Source organism: Periplaneta americana, chromosome 9, assembly GCF_040183065.1.
Source record: "Periplaneta americana isolate PAMFEO1 chromosome 9, P.americana_PAMFEO1_priV1, whole genome shotgun sequence".
NCBI classification, from domain to species: Eukaryota; Metazoa; Arthropoda; class Insecta; order Blattodea; family Blattidae; genus Periplaneta; species Periplaneta americana.
In genome coordinates, this window is record NC_091125.1 from 154,514,699 (window position 1) to 154,523,196 (window position 8,498).

Sequence of the window (8,498 nt, forward strand, 5' to 3'; positions counted from 1 at the left end):
AAGGACCGAAGGTCTCCACAGCAAAGGGGACAAAGATATAATTGTCTAAAAGATGAGTATATTTATTGACTTTCTTCTTCACGGCTAATTCAGCAGCAGATGTTGCGCGTCTGGAGGTATTCGATAAGTGAGATGGAGCTAGAGTGTCAACCACCTGCGCGACTAATACCTAGTGGTTCCAAAAGAGACGGGATGCCACAAGAAGTCAGAGATCTTTTAATGATATCATTGAGTGATGTATGTCTGGGAATGCGACCCTTGCTCCTCACACAGCTGAGTGCATGATGGCCGTAAATATCAGCAATTCCTTCGCAAATACATTGGTGTGGTTTACATTACATTACTTTAATCTTTCGCTACACAGAATAGGCCTATATTATTTTTTTCCAATTTTTAATCCTGATACATCCCAGAATTGTAATAATATCAAACTCCTTTCTTAGCCTTTGTACTCATGCCTATGAAACAGTGCTCTTGTATACCTTAAAAGGGATATTTCCAAAGTGTTATAATGAAGAAATACGGTATTGAATCGAATATAATATGTCATTGAATATACATTACCATTTATCGGAATTTGGAAGCCTTCTTAATTTGTCATAGGTTAAAAGGATTTGTGTTTCAAGACCTACCATAAGTGACCTGTTAGATGTGATTACCTGCATGGCTTCTGTCAGAGTAGACTTGATTGCACCAGTGATGAGATATAAAGCTTGGTTTTGTGTGTGTTCCAGTATCTTTGAGGTTATTAGTACTTTGCCACAATGTTTTAGAATAGACTTTATGTACATGTTGTAGGTTATGTTTAGTGTACTCCTTGAACTGCCCCAGGAAAGGGGTAGGGGACAACTGGCCACAGAGGCAACTCACCACATAATTGAAATTCGTATCAAAGACAATTCGCCATACGTTAAAATTCAAGGCAATGCTCAAATTCGCAACAATTTATAATATATTTATATGGTAACACAAGACAAATCTAGAAGCTGTAAACTAAATAGGAACTATGGCGGAAGAAATTCGCCTCACAAAATCAGAAAGAGGCTCTGACAAATTAATATATCTTGGCTACATGTACACGAGACTTAGAGAAAATAAGAGTGGAGTTGTTTGATGCTGTGACATGCGTGGCGGGTGTAATGCAACAGTCACGTTATCAGAAGATGGAAGCAGTGTCGTTAAAGAACCGTCTGAACACAAGAATCATTCTGCAGACTGGGGAAGGATTAAGGCAAAGCAATGTGTAGAGAACATGAAGGCAAGGGTGGGGACTTCCTGAGAACCAACATCTGTCATTATTCAAAATGAGTTACAGCGTATTGCAAGCGAAGCCAATGTGAATCCACCTAAGAAACCATCTATTAAAAAAACTGTGCTCTGTGCCAGGAAGCTGCACTTACCACCTGAACCAAGGAATATTGACGAACTGAACATTATAGCCGACAGATACACTAAGACCGTACAAGGAGAAAGGTGGTTGTTTTGTTTTGAACCGGAGGACAACGTGAAAGTTATCATATTTGCCACTAATTCACATTTAAATAAATTGTTACAGTCCCATTTTTGGATAATGGACGGTGTGGCAAATTGTCTATTTGTGGCAAATTGTCTGTCTGTGGCAAATTGTCTATCTGTGGCAAATTGTCTATTTGTGGCAAATTATCTGTGACGAATTGTCCCTATTACCAATTTTCTGTGGCCAATTGTCCCAGTTACCCATTTTCTGTGGCCAATTGTCCGGAATCACCAGGAAAGATGTAAGGTTGTGGCTCTTGCGTCATAGATTTACGACATATAAAAAAATCCTTAAGTGTGATTTAGTGGAAGACCAAAAAAATGGCGATCTCTCGTTTCTTCACTCCCTCATAGTATAAATGAGGACAGATTAAGAAGAAAAAATAATCCTGTTCCTGATAGAGGCAAAATATGTGGGCCATTTTATACTAGAATTCAATTTTGACACTGAATAACCTCTGTTGGTGAAAGCGTCATTAAATAATAGACTACCACTACTACGTGAAATACCATAATCTTCTAGCATACACATTTGGAGAATGTACCAAAAATTTTGAGCACAAGGTATTCGAGAAAATACTGTGGAAATAAAATTATTTGTACTTATTAAGCAGAGATCCACTTAAGTACCTTGCAGCAGCTGTTGTTTCCACTATAGTGATAAAACAAACACTATTCAGAAAGAAGATAAACAAAAGAATGAGAATACTTATTTTATATTATGCTAAGGTTACACAAAAATGAGTACTCTCATTAAGATAATGTCCTATTTTTTTCCTTTATTAAATATTCCATTCGTTTCTTAAATTGTAAATCATAGGAAAACAAAATATAATATCAATGACGAAATATTATATGTGATCAGTATTTCTTTTTCAGTTTTATGTAATAACAGAAAATGTAATATATATGAAAGTTTATTTGCTCTTACATGAACTATTTACAATGCTACAGAAGTGTCAACAACACAATATGTATGTTTCCCAACCTTCGGTCATTGTCCTTCATTACCAAATCATTACAACCTCGTAATTTTCTCACACAGTAATATCTATTTCTTCAGCGAAAGAGGAGTTAAGAGCCAAACATTATGTTTCAGGGTAAATATTTTCATAAGATGGAGGTGGATGAATAATCTCATATTTTCCTTCAGCCATTTCGTTGAATCACATGTTGTGGGAATAGAAAGTGAAACATTGTGTAAATTTTTGCGAGCTCAAAGAATGTTTTACAGAGTAATTGAAATGGAAAAACGCCATAGGAATTCACACATTCTTGAAGTACATTGTACCTGACGTCATATTACACAAAATCATCACTTCAAATTTAACATTTTGCTGGCAGCAGTGTGTTTTCTTACAATCTCACGTGGTTTAATCTCTGCTATAGGGATACCACTTTGTAAATGCAGTTGTAATGCACATGCGCTAATCTCCCCTCCCACAGTTCTTGTTCATGGCGAAAGCTGAGTTCGTAGGGAGTACAGTTGCGCCAAAGTGAAATGAAGTGTAGTATAAAATAAATAAATAAATTAATTTAATTTCTTCCTGTAACCACTACAGGTTGCCGTCGACAAAGAGTACCATGATACAATAGAGTAAAAGCCTTGAAGCTTAGCGATAAATTGTTGTTACAGTGAAAAAGAAAGAATTTGAATTATATTGAAACACATGATGTTAAACGAAGTAACGTCAAGTGCTTGTGTTTAACTTATGAGAGAATATTGGCATGTCTTTACGTGAGAAATATTGTGTGATAATAAACTCATGGATGAATAATAATAATTCGTGGTGCTACAGCCCGTGAAGGGCCTAGACCGACCAGCCGGCTCCTGGCCTCACGCCCACATGCCGAAGCAGAGGTGGACGATCATCCAATCAGAATGGAGGTATCGTATGGTTAGCACAATGATCCTCCCAGCCGTTATAGCTGACTTTCGCAACCGGATTTCGCTACCTATTGTGACTCCCCAAGTGCATCACGATGCTGGGTGGGCACCGGTCCCATACACTGGCCGAAACTAAGTGAGAAAATGTCTTCCCCCCCACCAGGACTCGAACCAGCGCGCATTCCGTAACGCGAGTCCTAGGCAGGATGCCTTAGACTACGATGCCACGACGCGGGACCATGGATGAATATAGTAGAATCCCTATTATCCGTTACTCTATTAACCGATTGACGGATTATCCAACTGTCTCTCGCATTTATTTATTTTTTTTTCCTACAGAAACATATGAAGTACCGGTACTACTTTACGTTATATTAGTATGTATTTTTACTAGAGAGTGTTATTACATGCCTTTTCACTTACACAGTATGGTCTACTCAACTTCTGTATAAAATGTCAAAAGAAAACTTGTTGTGCTAACTATCGATAAAGTAGTTTGGGGAAAGAGAAACTGTAACTCACCTCGCATCAGAATACGAGACTGGTGTTACAGTTATGCGCGATTTAATAAAAAAAATCAAGGATGAAGTGTATAAAGTATGTAAATCTACAACATGAGACCTCTACTATTCCTATCTTTCCGCTGACAGTCATTACAAGGAGTTTCCTTGCCCCTTAAAAACCCGTCGTTGACAACCAAACTTGAATGAGTGAACTTCTGATCCACTATCTTGCAAGTTAAACACAAGATCACGGAGAAAATTACGAAAGTACAAGTATTGTTCACTTAAAATACGAAAATATTTTATGCTACGGATTATCCGATTTTTTCGATTAACCGTTCAGTTCACCCCCTTCATTACCACGTATAATAGAGGTTCTACTGTATTCCCCCGAAAAATTGAGAAATTATGTGAGCATGTGCGGAAAATAGAGGAAAAATATTTTGATCAGAAGTGTATGGTTGAAGCGGAAGTAAACTACGTAATCCAATGAGAGTCACGATAATAGTGGCTTAATACCGCCAACTTTGGTTAAAACACAGATTCTGATTGATGATCGACGTCGGCAAATGCACAAAGGGGAACATGCAGCGAGTGAGAAATGATTTAGGTTTCTGCCATAGCTGCATTTTCTGAGTGGTCTAGCTATAACTTTTTAATGCCAGCTTCTTGATTTACATTGTCTTTGTAATTCTCGTTTGAGAAAACTGGCTTGTTTTCAGCTACTTTGCCAATAGTAGAGTATTGAAATGCTAAAGTATTTCATAAATTTTTCTGTAGTGACCTTTTCCATTGCTAATTTTAAAAAATTATAGCACAATGTTTCGAAGAGTGGATCTCTCTTCATCATCAGGTGAAAACCTACTGTGGGAATCGTTACAAACAGCTAGCCTGTCTGACTGGCATTCTTATCGAGCTACGAGGTTGCTTTTTGACGGGCAGCATGTTGGGTTTTCTTGGTTAGGCCGGCGACATAGTTCTGCTGGCACGTTTCCATTAGTGAACTGTCTGAATTGTATTCAGCCATAGATAAACGTAGACTACTGTACAGATTTTGTATTATAATATATCTGCCTTTGTGCAACTTCACGTTTGCGGTAGGAGAGAAAAGAGAGAGAGAGGTATGCGCAATACTTTTTAATGCTCTGACGCCCACGATTAAGAAAAAGCCATTTGAAATTTGCTGACCACTCACCGGTAGAGATATAATAAAAGAACTTTACAGCAACACTTTAAAACATACTGTATCTTCTGAAGAAGAAGTTGCACGAGTTGTATTTACAAGTTTTTCAGAGGCTAGGCCTATAGGCCTACAATCATTAAACAATGTGTTCAATTATATATTAAATAAGTGGCGAGAAGCAGGTTGCGTTCTCGATGAAAAAAAAAAAACGTCCAAAACGTATATAAACAGTAGACCATAAAGAAACTGGATTGTTACAAAACGCATGAAACATATGAGAAAGTAATATGTCAATCGTCTGTAAACATCTGTCTCTTTCAGAGGAGTGGATCTCACATTCATTGACAGGTATGGTAGTTCTGTGTGTTAGTCGCTCCCTGTGTGCTTATGGAATAGAGACAGAGAAATGATATCTATAATTATAAATGATTTATTTAAAGTCCTTTCCATCTCGCTTCAAGACTTCAGCATTAAGATCTGAGCCGCCCACAGGGAACTGCCAGTGACTGCAAATGCAATAGGCCTACTTGAGAATTGAGTTTCTTAAATCCATCATGTGATTTATTTTCTAACGATAATTAATTTATTGAAATCACTGAAGCACTGATTTTTATAATGATAATTGATAATGCTACATTTTGCGGAAATTCTGCGTATTTTTAACACTAGTCCGGTGTTTTCGTAAGATACGGTACCTTATCTTGATTCAGTAATAACATCAGTGCAAGAAAGATTTTCAGATGGGAAACGAATTTAAACTCTGTCGGTTTTGATAAAGTTGTAAATGATGCTATTGAAGTCTATGGAAGTATACTGGATAACTTCAGACAAGAGTCTCAGTCTTGGTAAGTACCAGATTTGGCAAAGGAAAATCAAACACAGAAACAGAAGGCCTCAATTTCAGTGATATTTTGTGTAGTAGTGAATCTGGTGCCTTTTTTCATCCATAGCTACAGCAATTAGAATTACCTTGAATCTTCCAGCAACTTCTTGTTCTGAACTATCACTTAAGTTAGTGAATACAAGAACATAGTCATGATTTTACATGTTAAAAAAAGAACAATGTATCATCTATACTAATAATAAATCTGTAGCCGAAATTTTTCTGGTAATTTTCGATTTTCCAAAAATAATTGATTCTAACATATATAATTAACCACCCTGAAACCGAAAATAGCTTTTTTGAAAATTTTGTTTGTATGTATGTATGTATGTATGTATGTCTGTCTGTCTGTCTGTCTGTCTGTCTGTCTGTCTGTATGTTTGTTACCTTTTCACGCGATAATGGCTGAACCGATTTAGATGAAAATTGGAATATAAATTAAGTTCGTTGTAACTTAGATTTTAGGCTATATGGCATTCAAAATACATCATTTAAAAGGGGGTCTGAAATAAATAAATCGAAATATCTCGCTTATTATTGATTTTTGTGAAAAATGTTACATAACAAAAATTTCTTTAAAAATCATTTCCGATAAGTTTTATTCTTTGAAAAATTTTGATAGGACTGATATTTAATGAGATAAATGAGTTTTAAAATTAAAATAACTGCCATATAAGGTGGTGTAATGAAATAAACAAATGAATTCGTCTATAAGGGGCCTTGGTCAACAACAATCGAAAGCTATGAATCATAGCCTACAGAGAATGTTTCTGTGTTTGTATGAAGTAATATCGGAAGATAAATTAACCGATTTGTGTAATTAATTATTATTTCACCATTGGAAAGTGTAGTTTCTCTAGATGGACATAATGCTATAATGTTATTACAGTAACTTGTGAGTGAATCGAGGACAGGTAAGATTAAAATAGCTTCTTATGCACAAACAACTTGATAGGCTATTCTGTTTATTCATTTCCTATATTTCTTAAAATAATGTTTATCTCAGAGAATTAACGAACCACAAGAGTGTATTGATTTAGTATGCAGTAATAATATGTTAGCTTAGCAGTCCATTATTGTATAATCCAAATTTTAACTATGCTCAATTGAATCGTGTTAAAATACATAAAATACATATGCATTAAATGCAATGCAAAAAAATTGGGTAATGAGCCAAGCAGATTATGTTGCGCTGTTATAAAATAAAATTTGTTCCTCTTGAGATTCAAGAGCCCCCATAATAAATTAAAAACTTACTTATCGGTGTACATCCGTTATCAACACATTTTTTATATAATATAATATAATTTAAGTTATTTGAAGGGTTCAGAACCATGGTGGCCCAAGCGCCATATAGACATAGAAAACCAGGGTTAAAATTAAGTTATTATAATTCAATGGAAACATATAGCAAGTAAAATAAAGTATACACATTAAATCTAAATGATATGTCAGTCTTCATTAAAGTATGGATGCATGTAATAAAAATTAAGAAACTTGTTAAAGGAATTGTCATTGCACCAAATGAGTGGTCTCTGGACCAAAATGATCGCATTTTAATTAGTTAAATACAATTTAAATTAAGTAACATATTAAACGATTTATCCTTCTATCAAACACGAATCTTCCCTGGATCAAACGTCCTATTTTAATTATGTAATTACTTCATATTTATTTCTAACGGGTGCAGCGGAGCGCACAGGTACGGCTAGTTTATAATATTAAACTACAATTCACGTTGCAGTGATTGCATTGTTAGTATTACACTGATTATATTCTCTTACAAAAAATCGTACAGTATTGTTATTTTTGAGTAAGCTTCTTCGACTGAATCTGGTTGAGAAGTTCTATTGGCCACAATAGGAACAGCAACTTGGCATTGTTCAGTGTGCACAAACAGAAGTTCAGAGAGAGCGATTACAAGAAAATGATGAACTTATAAAGTGGTTTTCAACGAAAACAGTGAAAATTGTCTTCTAAGAAAAGATGGTAGGTCTATCTGTTCTTTTAATAAGAATTATTGATTATATTTATCGATTAACACGCAGCTCCATGGAGTGTGTCGCGAAATTTTGGAATACAAAAATATATTTTATGCTATCCAGAAAGTCTCTTTAAAACGCATTTTTTTATTTTCAATGAAATCTTTGATATGGTACATTTTATTTCAAGACAGACTTTACCAATGAAACGTGAACACCTGCAACAATGCTCAGTTCAGTTTTTCAACCATAAGGCCACGTATAGAGAAACTCTGTGCAACTCACCAAGCGCAGACTTCACATTAATTTAAATAGATGAGTTTTGAAAAACGATAATCACATTTTTTTTATCGGACCTCCATATAGTTTGGGATTTTTGACATATACCGTTGTTTTTTTTTTTCTAATGCCACTCAAGTTGCTGCTTGTTCTTTTACAATTTTCGATTGCGTGTTAACATCAACCTAGCTAGGCCTAGAACACTGGGTGTCCGAAACTACAGTACAATTATGTAGTCCTGACAGCCGCCAGAGATGTGCGCGTG